Source organism: Staurois parvus, unplaced genomic scaffold (assembly GCF_062004578.1).
Source record: "Staurois parvus isolate SC_StPar_1 unplaced genomic scaffold, SC_StPar_1.0 ptg000007l, whole genome shotgun sequence".
NCBI classification, from domain to species: Eukaryota; Metazoa; Chordata; class Amphibia; order Anura; family Ranidae; genus Staurois; species Staurois parvus.
In genome coordinates, this window is record NW_028317803.1 from 7,260,735 (window position 1) to 7,288,585 (window position 27,851).

The window sequence follows — 27,851 nt, forward strand, 5'->3', positions numbered from 1 at the left end:
CTTGCCCACACTCAAAGCACACCCAAAAAAGCCTATAAAAAGGTACCAGGGGCATTTCATGGGGCCCCCTACTGACCCCAGGCCCTCGGGCAGTGCCCGAGTGCTTGAATGGTCAGTCCGCCCCTGCACTTGCTCCATATCTTCTGAGAAAGACATCAATGCCTTGAATCTCAAGCAAGAGATATACAGATATGAGACTGTAGGCACAGGTGTCAACCTGTAGTTTTGTCAATGTAGTTTTGAAGAAATATATACAGAACAATGACATTTACTAAATGAACAGGGCATACGAGAAATTATAAAAGGGTATGTTGTTCTTCAGTTTCTGTGAATGTGCTCTAAGTGTGTAGGTAAGATCATTAAAGTGAATATAAACATCCAATCATGTCTGGGATTTAAATAATACTGTAGAGCTTTCATTGTCTGTTATTGAATGCTAGAAGTCAATAAACACTAGCATCATTGGACTTCAGTTTGTCTGTTAAAATTGCTGGACGACTGGTCATAGCGGTGGAAACCGTAGTTCAACAATTTTAAATGGGGGCCCAGTTTTGGCCAGAGCTACAGAGGAAAAAGATTTTGGGGTACATAGTTTAGATGATTGCAAAATGAACAAACGGAGTAGCCAGGCAATGGAAAGACAAATGCAGCTCTATGGTGTATTACTAAAGGGATCACCAGCAGGAGGAAGCAGATCCTAATTCCTCTATATAAATGTTTAGGTAGGACTCATTTTGAATACTGTGTGCAGTTTTGGAGACCTCACTTACAAAAGATATTGATACGATGGAACAAGTCCATAAACAAGCAACAAACGTGGTGAAAGATATGGGAGGTAAAACATATCAAGAGATATTTTAATGGGATTATTTTACTACAACTGGAGAGTACAAAATCTGGAGCAGCTGTGCATGGTAGCCAATCAGCTTCTAACTTTAGACAAAAAAAACCTGGAAGCTGACTGGTTTCTATGTAAAACTGCACCGGATTTTGCATTCTCCAGTTTTAGCAAATCAACCTTTAAATATATTAATGTAGCATTAAATTCTCAGCATTTTTAGCTTAACATATTCAGCACATTAAAATAAACATACTCTGGTAAACCGTTTGTTAACCTTTTACCACAGCACTTGCAGTTTACAACTTTCAATGCTGTTGGCTCTCAGTACTGCTTTTTAACACTTCCAGTCTTCACAGGAATGAATTAGAAGTGCACAGTGCAGTCTCGAACCACCATGTTAGCCTGGAGAAAGGAGAAGGAGGGAGGAGCAGAGTTGTACCTTGCCTTCCTAGGCCAGGGGGCTTTGTATTTTCATTACTGCGCACAGTGTAGAGAGACACAACTGCATGCAGGTGTGACTTCATAGGATGCTGCAAGAGAAAGGAGCCATCCTGAAACAGGTAACTGGGGTCATGAAACCAGCATAACCTGAAGCATAAGCAAAGATTAAAAGATAAAGAGGTTACATGATCGGTAATTGATTAAAATGAGCTTATTAAGTGCTTAACAAGCTGATGGTTTAATATCACTTTAGGTAAGAATAAAGTTCAGTATTTTCAATGTGAAGCTAAAATGAAGAAAATGGGGACATGACCTCAAACTAGCATGAGGAAAGTTCAAAACTTACCTTTTGAAAGTATTATTTTATTGAAAGAGTAGTTGATGCTTGGAATAGACCTCCAATAAGTGGATTCAGATATGCTTGGAACAAACATAGTTCTATTCTCAGACAAAGTTAAATAATGTCATGAGAGATGATCATCAAAATAATGAACAACCTTCAGCGCTCACACAGGAGATGGAAATAATTACTAAATGAAATAAATGATATCAGAATGTGAACAAATATAAATACAATAAAAGGGAGTAAAGGAAATAAAAGGAATAAAACCAGTCCACGGATAGATGGGGGAAAAATTCCAGACAGAATCTGTGTGTTCAGAATGCAGCAATCAGCATGTCTGTCCAATGAATGTGCAGGTAAAAGGACCGTAGAGGCTGTGGAATACACAAGCAGACCGGTATTCATTACCCGCTAATTTCTTTCTTTTTAGATTTCTGTTCTTCTCCTGCTTCTGCTTTTCTGCACTCACAGCCCAACCCACTCTTCTTTCTTTCTCCTTTATCCTTCATTTCCCCTTCCCATTCATCCACACCACTATTATTTAATTGGTTATCCAGATCACTTTTAGACATCCTAATTGGTGTATGTATTCTGCTCTTTTCTCCTTTGCTGTATTCCGCGATCTCCGGAGAACATAACCGGTCCCTTCCCTTCACACTCCTCCCCTTCTCTTCCCCTTGATTGGTTCCCTGATGTGATAGCTCATATATACCCTGTGTTCACAGAGGCAGGCTTGCTTGACAAAGGAGGCGGAGCTTCTGAAATGCGTTGCAGCCCGTCCTCCGTTCCATTCACAGCACCTGTCACTTTTCCATATAACTGGTGGGAAGGCATTCAGAGACAACGTTCATCCATCGCTGTGAGTCTCCTCCTGGGCCATGCATATTTCATTGGATCTGCTCTGATGTCCCTGGCTTCAGTGTCTTTCATCTGCCACACTCGCTGAGGGATTTTAACCACTTCCAGTCCGGACACTTTTACCCCCTTCCTGACCAGGGAAATTTTCAGCTTTCAGCACTATCACACTTTGAATGACAATTGCTCGGTTATGCAACACTGTACCCATGTGAATGTTTTACCATTTTTTGAGACAGATAAAACTTTATTTTGGTGGTATTTATTCACCGCTGGGATTTTAATTTTTTTTGCTATGTAAATGAAAATGTCCAAAAATTTTGAAAAAAAGTGTTTTTCTAATAAAATTTTGCAAATAAATAATATTTCATCATAAATCTTGGCCAAAATTTATTCAGTTATCTTTTTAGTAAAAAATAAAATAAGCCAAATTAGTTTATAACCAAAAATTATAATTTTAAACTTTTTTTTACATTTTTATTTTTTTTTTATATTATTATTTATTTATTTTTTTTACATACTGTCACCCTAGCAGTACAGTGTCACCATGGTGACACTGTACTATTTTTGGGGGGTGATGAAGATTTTTTTTTTTTTCACACTGATTGCTTTTACACCCATATAGGATGTAAAAGCAATCATTTCTCTCTCTGTCTGCATTCTTGCAGCCATTGAGAAATACTGAGTGAGCTGTGATTGGTCACAACTTGTCACATGGTACAAGGCTGTTGTGAATAGCCTTGTACCATGTGACCTCTGTGACCATTCACAGATTTCACACATAATAAGCAATGATGTCACAAGTGACATCTTGCTTACTACTTTGCATGTGATCACTGATTGGCCAATCAGTGATCACATGATCGGGACCTCGTACAGAGGTCCCGCCCGACGATCAGTGTTTCACTGTGTCCGGAGGACACAGCCGGCACTGGATCACGGTGCTGCGCGCTCCCAGGGAACGCGCACAAGCAGGGTGCAGGGAGGCCGTTTATAAACAGCCACCTGACCCTGCACTGCCACCATCAGGCCGTTCATATACAAGGACCGGTCTGGAAGTGGTTAAGATGTAAGTTTCTTTATAATAAAGTAATATTGCTTTTATCTACACTGACCTGGCGCCCTGCTTGTCATTCTTTTGCAAAGTTAAATAGTGGGGTAGACTTGATGAACCACTAGGGTTTTTTCTACTATTAATCTTCTGTGTTTCTGTGTTTAGTTCATTGTCCTTTTGTCTCCTTCATTAAGGGCGATTATCTCAGACCTCCAACAACCCTCCCCCTCTTAAAGGGACCGGATCCCATATCTGGCTTGATGCTGCTTTAAAATACAAAGATGTTTGACCATTTCTACAAGGCTAATGATCGGGAGAGTGAAGGAATCCTTACTGATGTGGCATTATTAAGCGCAATATGATTTCTCTGAGGTGAGAGTTCTGTGAGCACTAAGGGGACACCGCCTGCATGGTTATATCACGTATCTAATGGTGCGGGTTTTGAGCACATAAAGAAGCAAATGAGCTGTGAAGAGTTGAATTGTTCACAATATCCCTGATTATTTCACATTATATGGACTTGATCTATGGATATTCATTTAATATTTAGTGTATACCACACTCTATACACCTTCATATATGATTTTTGTTCATTTATTTGTTTAGCATAGTTTTATTTATGTTTAGCTGTGAGAATTTGCTGCCATTCAATGTCTTATCCTGTCCTGAGACTCCTGACTGTTCACTGCTTGGAGAGACTAAATACATTGCTTTTAGTAATTGTTTATTTGTCAGTGTTGCTGCTGGATGGATATAGAGGCTGCCTGGTTGTCCATAATTCTGATGCCAGAATATAGGGATGTCTAATAATTCTGCCTGGATATGGGGGATGTCTCTTGCTAGATATGGGGCTGTCTCTTACTGAATATGAGGGATGTCTCTTGCTGGATATGGAGCTGTCTCTTGATGGATATGGGGCTGTTTCTTGCTGGATATGGGGCTTTCTATTGCTGGATGATGGGGATGCCTCTTGCTAGATGTGGGGACTGTCTCTTGCTGGATATTAGGGATGTCTCTTTCTGAATATTGGGGCTCTCTCTTTCTGGATATTGAGGATGTCTCTTGCTGGATATAGGACTGTCTCTCGCTGGATATTGGGGATATCTCTTGCCGCATATGGGGACTGTCTTTTGCTAGATATGGGGACTGAATCTTTACTGGCTATTTGGGACTTTCTCTTTGCTGGATATGGACCTGTCTCTTTGCTGGATATGGGCTGGAAATGCATTTGCGCTTGCTTTGCTAAGTGCGGGATATTTATTGTGTTTTGTACATTTTACTACATTGATTTTTATTAACAAATTCCATACAAATTACTTGTATATCCCCCAAATTATACTTGGTTGCCTGTACACTAAAGGGGGCAATGCTAGGAATTTTGTAGGGGTGGAGACAAGGAGCAGTCCTAGGGGGCAGTTCTAGGGGTGAGTAGGGGCCAGAGAGGAGCATGACCTAGAAAAGTGGGTGAATTCCTGTACGTTTTCTTTGAGAAAAAAAGCCCTGCTGTTGCCATTTAATGTTTTTATGGAATGTTTTCAGCTATCTAACAGATACTTCTTTCAAAATCTCCAATTATGTCATGCTTTACAGATTCAAGCAGCTACAGTACTTATCAGCTGATGTATAATCCCTCTACAATCTTGTCCATGGGTATGCTGTGTCTAGAAATCAATTACATTGTTAAGTATATCACATGAAATAATAATATAAATATAATATCAACACACTGGCATATTACAAAGTTCATGATATACTTACATACAGTACCAGATCAACAACAACATATACATGACAGTTGAGTACAGATGGTTACAGGAATAGGCTGCCAACACACTGCTTGTCCACCCCAGACCCAGATGAGGATACATCCCAGGGGTCAACACACTTCCACTGGGGCCACCTAGCATGTGATGAAGTGGTTAAGCCGACATGTCGAGTGAGAACCTTAATGTGCTATGTTAAACTTCCACTTAAAGTGTATTTCCACTTTTGCCATCAAATTGATATAACACCTACTTTATATTTGTTATATGTCCCCATTTACATAGCATAACTTAATAAAATAACATTAAAAATTGCAACTTATGTTTTTTACATGCTCTATTTTGGACCATCCAACAAGGAAAAATCCTAGGTAGTTCTTTGTTTATGAGGGGACTGGGCAACCGTGTTTGCCATAAATAACCCTGTCTGTACTGTGCAGACCTGGGACAGGCTCACTCTAACATTGTTCAAAATAATCCATGACGTCTCCTCCTGAGAAACATCCAAAAGGTAGTGGTCCAAACAAATATATATATATATATATATATATATATATATATATATATATATATATACTGTATATATACATACTATATTGCCAAAAGCATTGAGACGCCTGCCTTTACACGCACATGAACTTTAAACACATCCCTGTCTTAGTCCATAGGAATCAATATTGAGCAGGCCCACCATTTCCAGCCATAACAGCTTCAACTCTTCTGGGAAGGCTGTCCAGGTTTAGGAGTGTGGCTATGGGAATGTTTGACCATTTTTCCAGAAGCGCATTTGTGAGCTCAGGCACTGATGTCAGACAAGAAGGCCTGGCTCGCTGTCTCCGCTCTAATTCATGCCAAAGGTGTTCTATGAGGTTGAGGTCAGGACTCTGCGCAGGCTAGTCAAGTTCCTTCACCCCAAACTTGCCCATCCGTGTCTTTATGGACCTTGCTATATGTACTGGGGCACAGTCATGTTGGAACAGGAAGGTGCCATCCCCAAACTCTTCCCACAAATTTGGGAGCATGAAATTGTCTAAAATGTCTTGGTATGCTGATACCTTAAGAGTTCTCTTCACTGGAATTAAGGGGCCAAGCCAAACCCCTGAAAAATAACTCCTCACCATAATCCCCCCACCAAACGTTTCACATGGCATAATGCAGTCAGGCAAGTACTATTCTCCTGGCAACCACCAAACTCAGACACATTGATCGGATTGCCAGACAGAGAAGCATGACTCATCACTCCAGAGAAAATGTCTCCACTGCTTTAGAGTCCAGTGGCAGCGTGCTTTACACCACTGCATCCGAGGCTTTGCTTTGCACTTGGTGATGTAAGGCTTGGATGCAGCTTTTCGTCAATTGACTATGCAGACAGTTGGCGACTTCTGTGCACTGTGCACTTCACTTTGCACAAGTGGCAACCTATCATGGTACCACGCTTTAATTTACTGAGCTCCGGAGAATGACCCATTCTTTCAAAAATGCTTGTAGAAGCAGTCTGCATGCCTAGGTGCTTGATTTTATACACCTGTGACCATGGAGGTAATTGGAACACCTGAATCCAACGATTTGGTGAGGTTTCCCAATACTTTTGGCAATATAGTGTATATATATATCTCACTACCCCCTTATGAGTTTCTGAAGTTTTGAGTCCCCCTACAGTTCTGCACAGCCAGGCAACACGCACCTTTTACAAACTTGCATTCCAGAGACAGTAAACAGTCCTTGAACTTGGTCTTTTAAGTTTTATTAGGGGAATTAAACTTAGATGGGGTTGAGGGGTGTATGGGATGCCCAAGGAACAGTAAACTGAGGACAACTTCCTAGCAAATATGTACAAGTCCAAGATGAGAAATTCTCTTCTATGAGAGCTCTCCAGCCTCCCCTGGTGTACCACCCCAGACCCCACATAAATTCTGTTCTTTACCCAGCTATCTGGAGGAATCCTTGAGCAAGGAAATCCAGTCCCTGCTACTTTAAGTTAAACAGTCCCGGGTAAGGAGCAAGTCAGGCCTCCTGCCAGAATGCTCTTTCCCCTTAGCTGGCCCAGGGGGAGTAGCCTTACTCACTCAGTCCTTTTCCTGTGAGCTGGTTGGGTTGGTGGATGCCTTCAGGCCTTCTGCTGGGCTGGTTCCTTCCCTGGCTCCACAGGTGGTCTTCGCTCTGGGGACTGATGAGGCTGAATGATCCTCCTGCCCAGGTCCCAGAGTCCTCTAAGTGTGGCCAGAGTCCTCTATGGGATTGGCTAGAGTCCTCTAAGTGTGCTGGTAAGCACCCACTCCCACCCACTGTTTCTAGAATCTTCCCTAAGATTCTAAAGCAGGGGGAGGTGTCAGAAAACTGGCCTACAGAGCCTCTCAGCCCTGACCCAAATTTGACCCTGCTGACCATTCCCCAGGCTGCTGCTCAGCCTTTCTACCTAATTAGTAACTAGCTCCCCATAGCTATCCAGAGGGGTGCTCTCTCTCTCTCTCTTTCTTTTTCTTTTAGGCATGCTGTGTGAACGAAAACACAGAACAAATCAAAAGTGAAAGTACACTTCAGGGTACATGCAGCCCCAGATTATATGGAACATAAGGCCACATTCGCACATAAGAGTTCCAGGAACACAGGCAGAAATGCATGTTTATGCCTGCCTCTCTGGAATTGTGTCAAAATGCACATCACTCTTGCATTGCCATTATTTTTAAAGGCACCCCAAACATGGGTAACAGTCCCGTGTTTTGCCATAAAAAAAACCCAAAATGAACCCAGACTTTCCCCCTGGTATGTCTTGTGCCTTTCTCACGGGGTCTAACCCACAGACAATTTGAATCTACATCAATTCTTCAAAGATGGGACATTTTTATCTAGGGACCACCTTTTGAACAAATGGCCATCCCTAACCCTAACGCCGTGGATGTACAGACAGCTCCACCACTTTATACAAAGCTCCTCCCACCTGAAAGACTACTCCAGACCACTCACCGCATTTGAAAAACTTTGCTTAACCGACTCTCCCCAGAGACATGTCGTATCTAAGCTCTGCACATGCCTCGAAAACACTATTGACCTTCCGTCTAGGAGAGCCTGCAAGGCCTGGAGCTCTGACTTACAACTTCAACTATCGCCGGAAGACTGGGATCACATTTACAACCATATACATAAAGGTTCCATATGTGTCTCAACACAAGAAAACTATTTTAAACTATATTCTAGATGGTACAGAGTTCCCTGCTTCACAAATTTGACCCTAACATTTCGGATTTGTGCTGGAGATGCCACCAGGTGACGAGTACACTATTGCATAACTGGGAGAAAATTCAACCGATAATCACGCAAGTAACCACGTATTCCCTAGATCTCTCCCCCCGCACAATTCTTCCTCCACCACTCCAAATTTCCATTTCGGACATACCATAAATCACTTGCCATGCACATGGTAAACGCAGCAAAACAATGTATCCCAGTTCACTGGCGCACAACACATGTTCCCACTATTCAAGAATGGTTTGCTAGGATCAACAAAATTGAGGAAAGGGAGGAACTGATTTCTGTAGCAAAAGACCACCCTGAGAGATTCAGGAAGACATGGGCTTGTTGGAGTCATTTCAAAACCACTACCACCTATCACCTACTAATGCATGAACAGCCTACACCCCCTGACTAAATAACTGAATACAATGTTGTGTCATACGACACCCTATTCATCTGTGACGCATTTGATGCATACTTAGACGGATTGGGTCTCCACATCATAACCTACCTTTCAGGTTTTTGACCCACATCTTAACCTAATGGATGATCTCACACATATTGGCTCCTAAGCTAAGTAGCTATCTTTCTGGCCCGTATAGAACAAAGTGATTTATTTTAAGTACAGCTGTCCCTTCTATCTCCTCTACTCCTTACCCAGCCTCCCCTCCCCACCCCTCCCCCTTTTATATTCTCTCCTACTACCTCACTTTGTATCGCCTTCTCTATCTCTTCATCCTTTCATCTCTCTGATTCTTCTTTCCCTCACACCTTTTGTATGAGTCCATCAATCATATACCCCTAACAAAATATAACATGTAATCTCTCATACAGGTGTGACTAGATTCACGTAGATCACATTCTTCCGAAATGGACAAACTACTGATAACACACTTATCAACATGTCATATCTTTTCCCAGCATTTCACCTTCCTTCAACATAAGGGCATACAAGTAGATAGGCGATAATTAATATACATATAATGATTTACCAATTGCACCTTTTCTATCTGTTGGCTTGCTACACACTTTTGGATATAAAGTTATACCTTATTATGCCTTGTACTACGATTCAAACCCTTAGCCCATCTGCGAAACGGGATGCTGCATATTGTGTTTGTGTTTGGACTGTAACCTTTATTTGTATTCATATTGATCTGCCTTAATTCTTCCAATAAAATTATTTTTGTATTAAAAAAAAAAAAACCCACAGCAACACAAGCAACACAAAACCCGCTTGGCTCACAGCCAAAAAAGATGTATGAGCTATTTTGGCACCTTTTTCATGTGTAGGTCAGCCCATTCAAGTGAAAGGACTGCAGTATGCTGTCCTACAACAAATGCACAAAAAAACAATGTAAGAAGAAATATGCTACATCTTACAGGTGTGAATGCAGCCCAAATGTAGTGTTGTATGTACATTGCTTTGATCTGCTAATTGTCTCCTTGTTTGCATGTGCATGCAGTCTAAAATTATGCATGCAGTTCTCTTGTGAAGTCTTCAATAAAGGTGCTATCACCTATTACTTTACGCCAGTATCTGCCTTTGCTGTAGATACAGTAATAGATTCAGTAATAGATGTAATAATAATAATAGATGTAATAGTAATAATAGTAATATATGGAGTAAGTGCACTATATTTATGGTACCTACTGTATGTAGTTTAACATAGCAATCCCTTTTTTTGTATGATTTGTAAGCAAATTTTCGAAACAAGCAAGTTAAAACTCATTTGACAGAACATGTATGAAAATGCACTGCTGGCTCATAGCATGGCTAGATTTACAGCATGTTGACATTGCAAGCGTTGCAATCATTTTTATTCTAATGAAGTTGATCTTCCTGTCCTTGCTTCAGAAAAGATAGACTATCATTTCAAAAGTTTGAAAAAGAAAAGACTTCAGCGTATCACATTTTTTTCTGTACGCTAATCATTGTAATCAGTACTCAATTTACATAATTAGGAAAGAACTTTTGTCATTTCATAATCATTTGATTGTAATGAGAAGCTCAAAGGCTGTATTGTTTTGAACGATAAAACCTAGTTCAACATAATGGAGCACCATGTACGAGCAGGAGGCTCCTCTCTTCAAATTGTGTTGTGTAGCTAAGAACATTGTAATTTATAGTGCTGATATGCTGAGGTAACTAATACAACTCTACAATACAAAATTACAAACCAAACAAAAAACTGCCTGATGTATACCTATACTGTAGGATTGGTCTTTACATAGGAAAAATTAATTGAGAAACAACAGCAGGGGTGAACTATACCCATGCACCAAACCCACTATGACCTAAAACTTCACTTTTATGCACAATTGTTAAACAAAAAAAATATAATGTAGAAAATGAAAGGAAGTCATAAGGATGCCAGGTGTATAATCTTATATGGCAATGTAGAGTTAGTGAAAAAATAAAAAATGTTGGAACAGATACAGTATAGAACTGCTTTCATTACAGGAAGATAACAACCAGAGAGCAAGTACGTCTTTAGCTGCTGTTGGCCAATTTATCTATTGAAGAGGAAATGTGTATAGGGTAGGGTCAGTATCCTGGCCATATACCACAACCAAAAGGCATGGATTGATGCCTAGGGTTACTGTGATTACTAAAAGGCTCAAGTGCCCATCAAAATCAAATATATCACAGTAGTCTACCAGCCTGGAAAAAGAATGCACTTCTATCAATCCACTATCTCCACTAGTCCACAAAAATCTCCCTTTTCTTCCTACAGATAACCCACATTGCCCCAATAAATCTAAGTGTCCATAATTAAAAATAAAGATAAATAATTAAAAACCACAAACATCCCTTAACCCAACATGTTTCGCCTTAAAACAAAGCTTCATCAGGGGTGTACAGTACAAAAAAGCACACGGTAAATGGTGGTTGTTTGCAGTACAGATCTATTTACTATACAGACTAGGAGCATGGCTGAGTCTTCCAATGTCTGCATGTGATGTCATACATGCTCAATGACATAATTATGTATCATGATGTAAATATACATTGTGTGTCATGGTGTCACTTGCATCAACACGTAAATAAATGTCCAAGCATCAAAACAGCTTGAAACATTATTCCAATGCATAACCTGCATTTCAATATAATCTCTAAACATATATGTTCCAAACTATATTTTTGCTATATAGGGGGCCTTCAGACACTCTGCTCCATGTTGACAAATTGTTTGTTACTCAGTTAAAAATTCTAGAAATGTAAATCATTCATTAAGACCATATGGTGACCTGGAACAGTAAAAATCCATTTTGCCTTAGTTTTCTCTTAGATTGTAATCTCCAAGGAGCAGGGCCCTCCTAACCCTCTTGTATTGAACTGTATAGTTCCTGTATTGTCTCCCTTTATATTGTAAAGAGCTGAGAAAACTGTTGGCACTATATAAATTCTGTATAATAATAATAATGTTGACCTGTAACACTATCTACAGTAAAAATCAATTTTGCCTTAGTTTTCAGCAGACTTTTATCTAGGGCTCCTTTTTTAGGACCAATTTTAACTTCCTGTAAGATCCAACATTTTAAAAATTCAGGTTTACCCTGATGTTTTGTTTTGACTCGCTATTTGTCTATCTTCGTAAAGGTGACATCATTATTGTGCTCTAACACTCTTCGTCTAATTTGTCGGATCGTCTTACCGACATAAAGAAGAGGACAAGGGCGTTGTGTTCCATAAACTACCACTCAGACTGCAATTGTAAAAAGGATGTCTATCTGTTTACCATCTTGTGGGTTCCTAAAGTGCTTGATGGTTGTTAGACGCCATATATGCACATGCCTTATAGTGTCCACAGTGAAAATAACCATTTTGTCTCTTCAGGAGCCATGAATATTCATTAAGTACTGTTGGAACCTTTCTTAGATGACTATGGACAAAAAGGTCCTTAAGATTTTTTTCCCCTCTTATAGGTGAAATGTATTGAGATCTTTGCCATCAAGCAGTACATGCCAACATTTTTTTATGATATTATATATGTGATTGGCATGAGTATGTACTTATGATCCTAGTTTCTCCTTTGTTTTCTCTATTGTGTTGATGTCCCAATAGCATGTCTCTTGGCAATGGTTTCACCTTATTATATGACCTCCACAGATCCCTCCTGGGGAATCCTCTCTGAATGAATCTCTCAAAGAGTACTCCACATTAATGTTCAAATTGCATCTCAGTGGATCAGTTGTGTTTTGCTCTCATGAACTGACCTCTGTGGATTCTTCTTTTAAGAAATTTGGGGTGATTACTTGTCCACTGGAGGAGACTGTTGGTTGATGTGGGTTTGTGATAGATGGAAGTACATATTGCCCGACCCACATCCCTGCTGACTTTTAGTTCCAGGAAGTTAATAGTATGCCAATGTATCTCACTAGTAAAATACATACCAATGGTGTTATCATTGAGGCACATCACTAATTCTTGCAAGGATTATTTAGTGCCCTTCCAAAGAATAAACACATCATCAATGAATCTTGTCCATAAAAGGACACATGATGTATATTGAAACATTGCCTCAGTGAACACAACTGTTTCCTCCCACCAACCTAAATATAGGTTTGCATTGGTGGGTGTACAAGCTGTTCCCATAGCAGTCCCAATGCATTATCTATACATGTTCCCATTAAAAATGAAATAGTCGTGTTCCAATATGAGCCTGAGGAGCTTCTATATGACCTGAGTATGGGTAGAAAAGACATCTCCTCTCATCTGGAGAAAGTATTCACATGCTTGTAAACCAAGGGGAGACCCTATGTTGGTATAAAGGGATTCCATATCTTGGCCTGCCAAAAACGTATCCTCTGAATTCTCTAAATCTGACAGTTTGTTGACAAAATCTTTTGTATCTAGTCAATGTACTTACTTGCCCCCTGCATGAGATTCTTGTTCCCTGACACAATAGGTTGGCTGGGAGGTTTTTCAAGGTGCTTATGGGTGGGATGATAACTGATTATATAGTTAAACTCCTCATTAGACAGTATTCTATTATCAACTCCTTTCTTCAAGATCTTTTGAACTTCTATCAAGTACTCTTGTGTTGGACCATAAGTCAATACTTCATCATTCCTTTCATTACTCAGTATGTAGAGACACATTTTCAGATAGAAGGGGTGAACCATTACCACTATATTTCCACCTTTGTCAGTAGATTTTATCACCAACTCACTGTTGCTTCTAAGTTCTTCCACTGCCTTCCTCTCTCTAACTGACAGATTGGATTTCATCCTACCAGAAAAGCCCCCTTTACTTTTTCCCATAGTTGATTGAGGTCAACTATTTTAACAAATCGCTGAATATTTCTTCCTTGGGTCAGGGGAGGGGTATTGTCACTTTTGGGTTTCAGACTAATGTATGGTCCTAAAACCTCCCTTACTCCACTCATTCCCTCATTTTGTAGGGATTACAATAACTTGACATCCTCAATATACTTAGAGTTCACAATACAAAAGTATTAACATGATCTAGCCCCCCATGCTAATATCCATCTTTTTGCTAAAAATGTAAAGCTTGAAGTGGCCCCCATCTTCCCAATAGCTGCTTTTCAGAATTTCTGGTATCCTCATATATGGTAGCATGTAACATGATTCCACATACCACCAGTACCTGGTAGATGATTAAAAAAAAAGAGAATGCCTCTCAAATTACCAACTTAAACTAGAACTGGTGGGCAATAGCGTGTCCTACAACTTTCTGTTGAGTGGCCCTCTGAGAGTTCATATGTAACCTGCACCATGATGTATACCTTCATGCCTTTCAGTGATAAAACATGAACACAACATGAAAACATACTGCATGAAGGATAGATAGATAGATAGATAGATAGATAGATAGATAGATAGATAGATAGATAGACTGTGTATCACACAGTAAGAGAATGTTTAGTGGAGAGCCTTTGGGTACATTTTAGCCTGCTTCTTCATAAACTGAAAGAAAGTCTTATCACACTTCACACGTGCCTGAAATGCCTTTAGCTGCAGTAGCCCTCTCCAATACCACAATCATATACTACTTATGAAGCAATCATATTACTCTTACTAAAGGTGTAATGTTTTTTAACTGTCCTGGAATAGCATAAAAAGTAATTTTAAAAAGCACCAAAGCCTTCATATGAAGTGGAAAAGCGAACAGTTTAAAATGGTGTATAATGGTACCAAAGTTCACTTATTTATACAGTGTCAGGGTCCTGTCCACTGCAGGAGTTCTGGAAGATCTGGCATTTCTGCCAGTACTCTACATGGCCGCAGAAGTACACATCAGCCTCAATCTTGTGCCAGACGGCCTTTATAAGGAGGCTCATCATTTCATCTAGTTGCTGGATGATCTCTAGCTCCCCGTGCCCTGTTCCTGTTTCCTGTGATTGTGACCTGTGATTTCCTGTTACCAACTCAGCTTGCTCCTGGACCTGTCTACTCTGCCTTACCCCTGATCTGACCTCGGCCTGACTTACGGATACTCTCTTTCTCTCGCTCCTCTGTGTATGACCTCGGCTATTCCATCTGACTACGTCTGCTCTGATTCCCACCTGGTACCTGACCTTGGCTTGAACCGTCTACCCAGTAAACACCTAAATCCTGGAAGGGCTTGCATACCACGCACAGGCGCCTCCTGTTTGCAGACCCATCCTGGGAAGGCTACCTCACCCAGTGTCCTCCTGGGAAATCTTGTGTACACACTACAAAATCTTACAATAATTCTGCCTTTCTGACTTTCTCAAAAAAAGTCTGTTTTTATTTCTCCATACTGAAAGAGCTCTGGGCAGTTGTCCATCCTGATGACTCAAAAGTCCATGAAAGACCTTATGCAACTGTGCTATGAAGACACAGCAAAAGTGCTGTATTCTCACTTCTTCCTTGCTATGCTCCAAAAACTTGCCCTTGTACTGGGACCAAATGAGTATACAGTATGTTAACAGTATATATCAAAGGCATAGAATATTCATCTTAACGATGAACCCCCACTCTATTAACCTGGCAATAATGTATAGGTGTGAAATAAATAATAATTCTTACCTATATCCTTGTGACTTATTTTTATCCTATTCTGCCCTGTCCCAGCACCATCATTTAGAAACTTTGATTGATACTGCTCATGAGCTATGAGAAGCGCATGATGTCATGCACTTCACTATGCACATGGGCCGTATGACACTACATGCATCTGTTGAAAATGAAAAAAACCTTGCGTGGTCTTGGGGTGAATATTTTTTACTAGCAATCTAATATACTTTTTAAAGCCCATGCGAATAATGAGATGCATGATGTAATTTTAAAAAAATGTAAAAAAAAAATAGCGTTAGGTGATTTCACTTCTGCAGTGATGCATGCTGATGTGAATATTGAGGCAATGACTGCTTTAATTTTAGCAGTTAACAGATAGCTGGCTATTTTGATGAGTGTAGTTTTGAGAAATGTTTACATGTAGAAATCACAATAAAAGTGATCATATTAAAAATTATCAAGCAGAAAGTTAGTCAAGAGAGGTTTTTTTTAAGTTTTAGCATGTAGAGAAGTTATGGTCATTGCTGGGAACTTGTTGGATTTAGCCCAGAGATTGAATATCAGCAGTCAGCTTTCTGGGTCTCCTGCTCCCCATCTGTTATCCCTGACTGTCTGTTAACTGACTGACAGCAAAGAAATCAGTATCACTGCTCTCAGTTATCAGAGTAATAGCAGCAGGAGTAAAAGAGGTCTGCTGGAGATGGGAGAAGTAGGGGGAGTAGAGGGCAGATTACACTGTCTCCAACTATCCCCCCCTCCCTTCAGCTACAGGACATACAGTAGGTATCACGCAAAACATGGAATGAATGAAAGATACAAGACAGCTCTACAAGCAGCCCTACATTAATATGCATGTAAAAACTTTTTAGTGCTAGGCTGGTCCTCCCTTGAATGGTATGTGGATTTATTACTGTTACTTCTCCTGCAAGCATGGTGACATTTAATGGTGTATGCTCTACATTTTAGTCTAGGCTGTGTTGCAGAATCTCTTCTCTTCTAGAAATGAGATATCCATTCCTGAGAATTGTAGTTCTACAAAATTAAGCCCTTAAATTGTGTTAAGGTTATAGGGGAGCTGAAGATAAAAATAGCACTTACTGAACTGAATGCCTCCTTTCATTTTAAACCATGTGCAGTTGCGTGGTTTCACACCCAGATTTTGCTGCTTCTCACTGATGAAAAGCCTGGTTGCCATTGTCATGGCGCAGGCCTTATCGTCTATATTTTGTTGCAATTGCCCACTTGTTTCACTCATATTCTCACAATTTCTCATTTGTTGTTGACATATTGTCAGGATTGTCAATTTGCTTCCCACATGTTGCTTGAGGTGATTGTAGCCGTATTAGTGCATTTGCGACAGAAACAATTCAGTACTGTCCGTGATACTTTTTTTATTTGCACTAACATACAATTTTGAGGACAAGCTTTTGGGGAATGTCCCCTTCTTCAGGTCTAAGCAGTACTGAAACAAAGACTTAGCAGAATGTTAGAAGAGATGTAGAGGTTGGGCTGTGTCTTATCTCTGTGTTTTTTTTTTCCCAACCCCTACATCCCTTTTTGTAAATAAATCCAACCCTTGTTTTAGGAGCTAGTGGTCCTTCATTGGACTCAAGGCACCCCAAACAAAGCACATTTTACAACCATATTACACTAATTTAATCCACTGGATGCTATTAAGAATCAGATTACAGCTCTGTTAGTCCAATATTTTGCCGCAAAACACTGTATGAGATGCCATTTAAAAAAGTTCACCACAACAACACCTATCATCTAATTACTACATGCTGCACACACTGCTATTAGTCCTTTCCCTTGGCCCACCCCTGATTTCAGGTATGCCAACTTCTAACAAAAACAAACAAAAATTTCTCAGCACACTTACCAGATAGCTTGCAAAAATAAAGAAAAAAAACAAATTGTCCCTGTCTAACAATTCATATTAAAAAAGGAGGGTTTAGTTGCACACATTTGCATATATATGTGCAAAGCCACAGCACCTACATCAAGGTCTTCTGTACAGTGGGGTCTATACTTTTGAGAGTCTCCAAGTTGGAGCAAATATGGCAGTGAATAGATTAAGGACAGGGTTTTGCTGGGGGAAGCCCATCCCTCATTACAAACACAGGGATGCATGGGACGCCCAATAAGAGCACAATGGCAGCTGAATGCATCCAGTATGTCCCCACATCAAATTCAACCAACTATACAAACAAGTGACAATCATCCCAATTTATAACTACTGTTTGCAGTAAGGTGCACATGGAAGGGCAACAAACATCACAAACAAACAAAAATTTCCCAGCACACTTACCAACTAGCTTGCAAATAAATAAATAAATTGTTCCTGACTAACAATTAACATTAAAAACAGGTTTAGTTTTAAAAAATTTGCCAATATACAGTATGTGTAAGCCTCAGTGCCTACGTCAAGGCTCCTATGTATAATAGGGTCTTAGCACCATAGTTTTAAGAGTCTCCAAGTTGGAACACATATAACAATTGATAGATTAAGGACAGGTTTGCCTGGAGGGAACAAACCCCTCCCTAAATGCATAGGGATGCACAGGACACCCAGCAAGACCACAATGGCAGCTGAAGGAATCTAGTGCCCGCACCAAATTCAACCAACTATTCAAACAAGTGGCAACTACCCCAATCTATGACTAGCCTTTGCAGTAAGGTGCACGTGGAAAGGCAATGCTCATTACAAACAAACAAAAATTTCCCAACGCGTTTACCAGTTGCCCAGTCTCTAAGTTGAAGCACATATAGAAGTGGATAGTTTAAGGGTAGGTTTTCCTGGAGGAAATAAAGCTGTTAGAGGGTGTAGTGGTGGGGAGGCTAGTACAGGTCAGGAGAGGGGCAATGATAGAAAAAAGAAAGGGGGAAGAGAGAGGATACCTCGGATGGTATGTCGGTTGAGGAGCATAGTCAAGTACCTTCACACATGAAAGCCTTAATTTATTCCAAAAATGTGTAGTTGAGCCAGGTCTTGTTTGTTTTGAGAGGAGAGGACCAGGTTTTCCATGTAGCAGCTTTCATCTACTTTACATAGCCAAAGTGATACCGTAGGAGAGTCAGTGGTCTTCCATGTCAGGGGAATACAAGATTTAGCGGCATTCAGAAGATGATGGAGGATCAATTTCACATACGTTTTGGTGATAATCGAGTAAAGAGAAAGCTGGGGCATCAGGGAGAGTGTAATAGGCTAATTTCTGTGAAATCTCATGCACTCCAGAAGGGAGTAGAATTTGGAAAAGACCAAAAAAGGGTTGGAGCCAGCCAGTATCCAATTCAAAATGCCAACAGATCTGAAGAATATAGAGGAATTTATGTAGAGGAGTTCTGTACCACCTTGATAGGGGTTTGTAGGTGGTTTCCTGGAGTCTAGAACTTAGAAGATTTTAGAGAGAAAATAGGAATTCTCTGGCACTGTGGAGGATTGAGAGTTACTGAAGATGTAAGTCCTGCTCTCAATAGGAGAGGAAGGGGACCTTGCAGTTTTCCTGAGGTTGGGACAGCAGGGAATAGGTGGTGGAGAGGGTGTTTATGAGTGGGTTTGTGTCAGAGCAAAGGCATTAAAATTAAGTGAGCAGTGTCAGAAAAGGCTCAGGAAGTGGCAGAGAACCAAGAAAATGCCTCAGTTGAAGGGCTTTCCAGAAAATCTGTTTTAAGGGTCTGGTTAAAGAATGGCCAAGGAAAGCTATTGTCTGTTAACAAGAAAGTGGGATGCATGGTAGATATCTTTCTAAAATAATGCGTGGAAAGAACCTTCAGAGAAGCCTGATGGGAATACTGGATTACCCAAAATAGGGAAAAAGTGGAATGTTCCGACAATAGACCATATTTCGAGAGCATCCGCAGCACCGTAAGTACAGGTATCTTGGCTTTTATTTTTACCTCTACAGTAAGCATAAGGACAGTAAATAAGCAGAACACAATAAAAAATTAAGACCATCGGGAAGTCTGCTATATTTAGACTGACATTTTCTAATTTCCAGGCCAGTAGTCTTCTTCTCAAAGTTTTCCTAAAAAAGTATTCAGTTCACTCAGAGTCATGAAGGGAGAGTCCCACGGGAACTGTTGACTGTAGGATTATGGCCACACATCCAGCAATTTGCTGAGTTTTTATTCCTTGTGGTAGTACCGTGTAATTGCATAAACTCATTGTTGACCCAAATATACAGTAGTTACGGTACATAGTCAGGTTAAAAAAAGACATTAGTCCATCTAGTTCAACCAATACAATAAAATGAAAAAAAAAACACACACACACACATACATAGAAAATGTCCATATCCACTATCCTATACCCAGAGAAAGGAAAAAAAAAAGAATAAAGCATGGGGGAAAAAATCCTTGCTGATCCCCCATGAGGCAATTGGATATTTCCTGGATCAACTACCACTGGCATTGTTACCTCTAAAAATTTGTATCAAATTATATTAAAGAGTAAAGAGTACCAAATTGTCCTCTATAATGACCTGAAAGTGAATAACTCTTATGTTTAAAACATATTTTCGAGCTTGAGTAATAATTTCCCTTTGGGATTAATAAAGCATTCTGATTCAGAGGTTTACACAAAACCCCCAAACATTATATATTTTATGAAAGCAGACACCCTAGAAAACAACATAGTGGTAGTTCTAATTTTTTATGTTACACTATATTACTGCAAAGGTCTAAAATGGAAACACACACATAGTAAACCTCCATACACACTATCCTATACACACAGTTGATCCAGAAGAAGGAAAAAAAAACCAATAAAGCATGGGGGGGGGGAACGTTATGCTGCCTGTAACATCATTCAGCATGACAGTTTTGGTGATGGGTCAGTGATTGCCTGGGGAGGCATATCCATGGAGGGACGCACATAACTCTACAGGCTAGACAATGGCACCCTGACTGCCTTTAGGTATTGTGATTAAATCCTTGGACCCATTGTCAGACTCTACGCTGGTGCAGTAGGTCCTGGTTACTCCTGGTGCACAACAATGCCCGGACTCATGTTGCAAGAGTATTCAGACAGTTCTTGGAGGATGAAGGAATTGATACCATTGAATGGCCCCCATGCTCGTCTGACCTAAATCCAATAGAACACCTCTGGAATATCATGTTTCGGTCCATCTGACGCCACCAGGTGTACCTCAGACTGTCCAGAAGCTCAGTGATGCCCTGGTCCAGATCTGGGAAGAAAAACCCCAGGACACCATCCATCATCTCTTTAGGAGCATGCATACAAGCACATGGGGGCCATACGAACTACTGAGTATCATTTTTAGTTGTTGCAATGAAATTTCAGCAAAATAGACTAGCCTGCTGCATTATTTTTTCACTTTGATTTTCGGGGTGTCTTTGAATTCAGTCCTCTGTAGGTTGATCATTTTCATTTCTACCAACACATTACCCAGTCCATATGAGTATAGATATCCAGCATGATATTTTTCCCCATTGAGATCTCATGTGTTTTCAAAGTTTTCCTTTAATTTTTTTGAGCAGTGTAATTCGGGCCTGAGTAATAATTTCCCTATGGGATTAAAAAAGTATTCTGATTCTGAGGTTTACACAAAACCCCCAAACAGTATATATTTTCAGAAAGCAGACACTCAAGAAAAAAAAATAGTGGTAGTTCTAATTTTTTATGTCACACTATATTACTGCAAAGGTCTAGGGAACACAAAAGTTTACTACAAAAACACACTAAAGTGAATTTTAGGGCAATCAAACACAATAAATTACCCAAATGTTTGGTAAAATATAAAAAACGAGTTTGCACCAAGTAAATAGATACCCAATATGTAAAACCCTAAATTTGTCTCCTGTGAAATGGTGACAAACGTCAGTACCCTATATTTTCTATAGGTGTTGTTTCAAAAGCCCCCTATAGGTCATCAGTTTAGTGTTATTTAGGAGGTCTCGTGCTATAATTATTGCTCTCTCTAGCATGTACTGCTATATGTAACATGTATATGTGGTGGTGGGGGGCCCCCAAATTTTTTTTGGGGGGGAGGATTTTATGTGCTTGGATTTAACTTTTTTTTTTGTAAAAAAAATACATTTTTGTTCTGCATAACAAATGTTTTATATTTAGCCTTTTAAGTGCATTGCCAATGCGAACATATTTTGCAGTGTATTTTTATACAGTAGATTAGAAGCATATCCTTTTTTGTTCTGTGTTCTTTAATAACAAAATTCCCTCCAAGTTCAAATATAAAATATAACTCCCCCCCACAAAAAATCAATTAAAACTCTATCCCCCAAACACCAACTATAAAAGAATAGAAAAAAAAACTCTATTTTTTTTATAATAAAAAAATAACATAACTAAATAAATAAATTTGGATGCAGTGCCCTCTAGATTTAGCTAGATAGGCTTTGTTGTTAGTTTGTTATTCAGGGGCTTGTTAGAACCCTGGGATAGGTCAGCCTGGGAGTGAGGTAAGGAGTTCACCTCAGGACAGGCTTGGCAGCTCTACAGGTCAGTCCTTCTGGAGCCCTCCCAACCTTCCAGAAACTTAAGAATTTTCTGGAACAAGGATGGAGCAGGGGAGGAGGTCTATATCTGCATGTTTGATGGAGCTTGGCCAATCTCCAGGCAGGAGATCAGGCATGGTGAACAAGGACAACCCTTAAATGTGGCAGAGCCTGTGCAGCAGGTAGTGTCGGGTTGATGCTGGATTGAGAGGAAGGCTGAAGTGTGGAGCCTCCACTGTCCCACTGTCTCCTAAGGAGGACAGCCTTTCAGCCGGGAAGGAGCCAGCCCTGTGAAAGGCCTGAAAGCAGTTTTAACCCACCAAGCTAACAAGATAGTGTGAGTACTTCTACACCCCCTGGGCCAGACAAAGGAAGAGGGCAGTCAGGTGTACGCCCCAACTAGATCTCATCAGAGACTGCTTAATTGCTAGCTCTTGGAATCCCTTGCCCAGGGATACCCTAAGTGTAGCTGGGTGATGAGGAAGATTCATCTGGGGTCTGAGGCAGTACACCAAGGGGACTTAACAGAGACAGTGTTATTTTTGGAATCACATCTTTTTGTAAAGTGTATAGGTTGCTACAAAGTTTGACTTCAAGTTTTTCAGTTCTTTGGGCATCCCATATACCCCTAGACCCCATCCAAGTTGGTAATCCCAAAATAAAAACAGCTAAAAACCAACTCAAGGACTGTATTACTGACTGGCCTTGGAAAGCTTAGGGGGGACCAAAAACTCAGCGGCCCTCAAGGGGCTAGTGCTGCATTTATAAAACTAAAAAAGGAAACACCTCCCACCCCCTAAAAAAAGGTTTGTTGCAGCCACAGACAAAAACGTAGTCCTTGAGAGGACTGTTGGGTCTATTCAATGTACTTACTATGAATACAGTGGGTGGTTCACAGCTCAATGGAACTCACAGTAATGGATCACTGATACCACTGAATAGCAAAGTAAATACAGTGGGTACATTCCACTCTGTAACCCACTACACTGCAATATATATACATTGCATACATAATATAAACCACTGAATATAGCATTGTATAGCTCTAAGAAATTGCTCTGTACAGTGCCATAACAACTATCGAACAAAACCCAGTGGCAAACCCACACCTTATCCATAATCATCAAGTCATATTAATATAATACAGGATTTATATAGCGCCAACAGTTTTTGCAGCGCTTTACAATATAAGGGAGACAGTACATTTACAATACATTTCAGTACAGAAGGAATAGGAGGGCCTTATCAGAGGAGTCACCTATCATCCTCCCACACAGTTCTATTCTCTGTGTATCTAATAAAATGAAGAGAGCCTGAATAAAAACAGATTACTCTGAGCTGTGTCCTTAGAAAATCCAAACATTGCTTGTTTTTAAATCAATCTATATTTATATACTTTTAAAAAAATTACCCAACACCATTATGGTTTCTCTTTAAAAAGAACCTCCTCACCAGCATGCCTATATTGAAGTGCTAGATATATTTTTTTCATATTCTGCGCATACCGAGAAATGTTAAAGTGTAACACATTTTAGGTAGATATTACAGAATTCAAAGTACTCCATATGACAATAGCTTCATCTATTTTTCTCCTCAGAAGGCCTATACTATCTTTGTTCAAGTTTCAACCAGATTCAGATCTACTTTCTGGACTGAACTTCCCCTCAAATGGCAAAATTATGCAAAAACTAGAATGCATGCAATAGTCTTATGCTCTGAGTTGTGAGTTCACATATCTCACACAAAACTTCAACTCTACTGCTGCTTTCAATTTTGTGACTTGCTAAACAAAAGACAATGTTACAGAGTTATCATTAGTGGAGGGGAAGTTTAGGAAATCCATTCTCCTAACTTTAGTAGGTGGATGACATCCTTCAACTCAGTCATAATTACATTCCCTTCATTCCCTTGCATTTAGCCACTACAAGCACAGATCTGTAATTTCCATACTTGGGGCTTACACAGGGCTAAGGGTTCTCCCTTCACCTCATGTAACAGAACTGGATCTTTAAAGCGGAGCTCCACCCAAAAGGTGAAGTTTCGCTTTAAGGACTGCTCCCCCGCTCCCCATTAAAGGATTGGCACCTTTGGGGGGCGGAGCAGCGGGTACCCGAATTTGACAGGTACTCGCTCCCACTTTCAGTCTGATCGCCTAGGCAATTGGAAGCAGAAGGTGTCCTCCCTCCCTCCCTGTAGCCTTTTGGGACACATGACAGGTCCCAGAAGACTACAGGACCATTCACAAAGCGCAGCGCTACCTGCGCATGCGCAGTGAGTACCCGGCTGTGAAGCCGCAAGCTATCACAGCCGAGTGCCCACATTGAAGATGGAATACAGGACGGCCGGTGAAACGGGCTGCGGGGGACACAACACGGGACCGAGGGACAGGTAAGTGGCTGTTTTTTTTAAATCAGCTGCTGCAATTTTTGTAGCTGCTGACATTTATTTTTTGATAGGATGAGTGGAACTCCGCTTTAAGTGGTCAATTGTCAGAGTTGTCATGTATGAATAACAGCCATCACATGCTCCCAATACTCAAAGCTTTGGGGTTGATTTACTAAAACTGGAGAGTGCAAAATCTGGCGCAACTCTGCATGGTAGCCAATCAGCTTCTAACTTCAGCTTCTTCAATTAAACTTTGGAAAAAAGCCCTGGAAGCTGATTGGATTTTATGCAGACCTACACCAGATTTTGAACTTTCTAGTTTTAGTAAAACAACCCCTTTGTCTTCACTCTCAATGGCAGAATAAAGTGATGGAGAAGCAGAGGGGAGTCAAGTATTTGCAACTGGGGAAAGTTAAAGCGGAGTTCCACCCAAAAGGGGAAGTTCCGCTTTAAAGACTGGTCCCCCACTCCCCATTAAGGTTTGGCACCTTTGGGGAGCAGGGGGGTAGTGGGTACCCAAAATTAACAGGTACCTGCTCCCACTTCCACTGCGATCGCCTGGGTAATCGGACGTGGAAGTTGTCCTCCTATCCTCCCTCCCCGTATTCTTTTGGGACACGTGACAGGTCTCAGAAGACTACAAGGCCATTCAGGAAGTGGGCAGTGGGCAGTGGGCACCCAGCTGTGAAGCCTCAAGCTGTCACAGCTGGGTGCCCACACTGAAGATGCCAGCACCTGGAACACAGGATGGCCGGTGAAACGGGCTGCGGGGAGGACACCGTGGGATTGTGGGACAGGTGAGTGGCTGTATTTTAACAGTCAGCAGCTACAGTTTTTGTAGCTGCTGACTTTCATTTTTATACAGTGTGAGTGGAACTTCACTTTAAGTGAATCTTTTTGCTTTGTCTTGTATGGGCAAGGCATGGGTTAATTTTAGCATGCCAATGAAACCAGTTATGTAATAAAATTAGTTATTAAGACTTCATGTTCAGTTAATAGTTGATCTTATGCTGCCAGTTAATAAGACAGGAAGTATGTGTTGGTTATTGTTATTGTTTTTTCTGCCATCTTGCACACTTCCTGCATGAAAGCATATTGATTGATGTAACAGGTCAAGTAGGATTCTGCTGCATCATGGTAGCTATAAATTAAATACATTGTAGTGTTTTAAGTGAATGGAGAAACCATGTTGAGCACTGTGGCGCAAATCAAGCAAATAGTAGTTTTATTATGTTAACTATTCACTGATAAAAAGAAAATAAAAAAATCTGTGCATTTATATTGATTAAGAACCATTGAGCCAAACTATGTAAATTAAAGACATACAGGAAATACGGCTCTTGGGCAAAAATGTGAAAATTGACCTCCAACATACTGTATATGCAGTTATATAGTATGTTATTAACTACCTAACTCCTACCCAACAATAACTGTAGCACATAAATCACTGACATTTCAAAACAGAGTAAGGATCCAATAAGCGAATAGACAGAAAAAAATGTGCTTATGATAGGCAGTATTACTTAGGGATATAAAATGTGCAAGATGGAAAGCAATTATTGTTATAGTGACAAAGGTGTGATACGGGATTTGGCCACCAGAAGTGATGGAGCAGCAATAGGCCAGTATTCAGTATGCCCAATAAGAGAAAGTTCTATATCGCATGTTTTTTATAGTTCAGATTAGTTTCTCTGTACAGCGAGCTGTGTCTAAATGAAGAGAAAACAACTACAGAATGGGTAATTGACTTAACGATCAGAAAGCAAGTAACTGTACTTTGCAGTTTACTATATAGGTGCAGCATTAGAATAAACAATGTACAACAGGATCAGAATGGCAAAGAGCATATATATATATTTCAGAATAATATAAAACAGATTATGAACATAAACATAGAGCTGCACATAAATGGACCCTTTACAGCAGTTTATCAATGGCTCAATCAGGGTAACATGTGGATGCATCGTCTCTATATGGCTCTAGCAATAGAAAGGGTTGCTGAGAATCAGTATTTCAATAAAACAGTTTAGAAAACATCTACTTGGAAGTATCCTCACAGACAAAGTTCCTCACAATGAAGTCCAAGGTTTTCCTGATAACACAGGCAAACAACTGGAAGGATGTTAGACCTGGGACACAGTGGGACTACTCTCCGAGAACCTGAGTTCTCTGGCAGCAATTGAGGAGGTGTCCCCACAGTAGCTGGGACTGGAGAAGCTGAATGCTATCAGGCCCTGTAAGGTTTACTATTTAACCTATAGAAGCCCCTTTGCATGTCCCCAGGACTTTAGGCATTGTGCTATATTCATAGAACTGTGATGCTCTTCAGTAACCCAGAGACACAGCTTACTTACTGTATCAGATGATTTCAAGATGATAAACTGTATCAAATGCAAGGATCATAAGCACAAAAGAAGACCGAAAATCCAGAGGATTGTTCTAGGTGAATTCTTGTCAGAGGTAATGCAGCAGAAGAGGCCTTCTAGGGACTGCTTAATGCATGCTGTTTGCCAATTATAGGCCAATTCCCAAACTAGCACAAAAGGCCTTCCACAAATGGCAGATGAACGGAAATACTCAGTTATAGAAAATGTCCACTGGAATGCCATGAAGCCCTACATACCAGATCTGTTTAGGCATTGTTGGTTTCCAGCTCTATTCATGCATTTGAAGAAGCAGTACATCATCCTCCAGTCCCAAAACCAAATCCCCTGGTTTTCATCTTAAAGATCCAATAGACTTCCCTCTTGTTCAAGTGGGTTATTATTTGTACCCTAATAGAGGACAAATCTCCTTGATGACAATCTACAAAACATCTCACTCTAGTTGTGTTCTTATGTTTTCTAAAATTGGAGAGATAATCCCTATATCAATCACATGGGCATCTTATGGTTCTTCCCATGCATTGTTTACAACAGACCATACAGGAAATTATATGCATCACATTTCTGGTTTGACAGTTTACTAGTCATTTTATTTCTACCAAAAACTCATTAGTATTTGACCTGATAAAATGAGAATCTCTCAAATACGCACAACTAGTACGATGAAAGTGTCCATATTTGTACAGACCTGTAGTGCTTAGCCATGTGCTACAGCTATTTTTAAAGAGAAATAAAATAGAAAATGTTATGCTTCCTCTGGTAGATGCTTTCTAGCTACAAACTGGACTCCTGATGTTAAGGCCTCTCTTAAACCTATGTCTCCATGTAATATGGATAAATATCTATGAATAATATGTATCATCAAATTACATTCTAAGCTATAATGGTGGAGAATATGACAGACTAAAGCTGGCTTTAGACAGTTCGAATCTTGGCCAGTTCAGCAAGGACCGGCCAAGATTTGAACCATGTATGGGCAGGCTGAATGTACCCAAGTTGATCTTGGGTACAACCAGCCTGTCAGATTTTACATGAAATTATTGTTAGCAGCTATTATAACCACTATCAG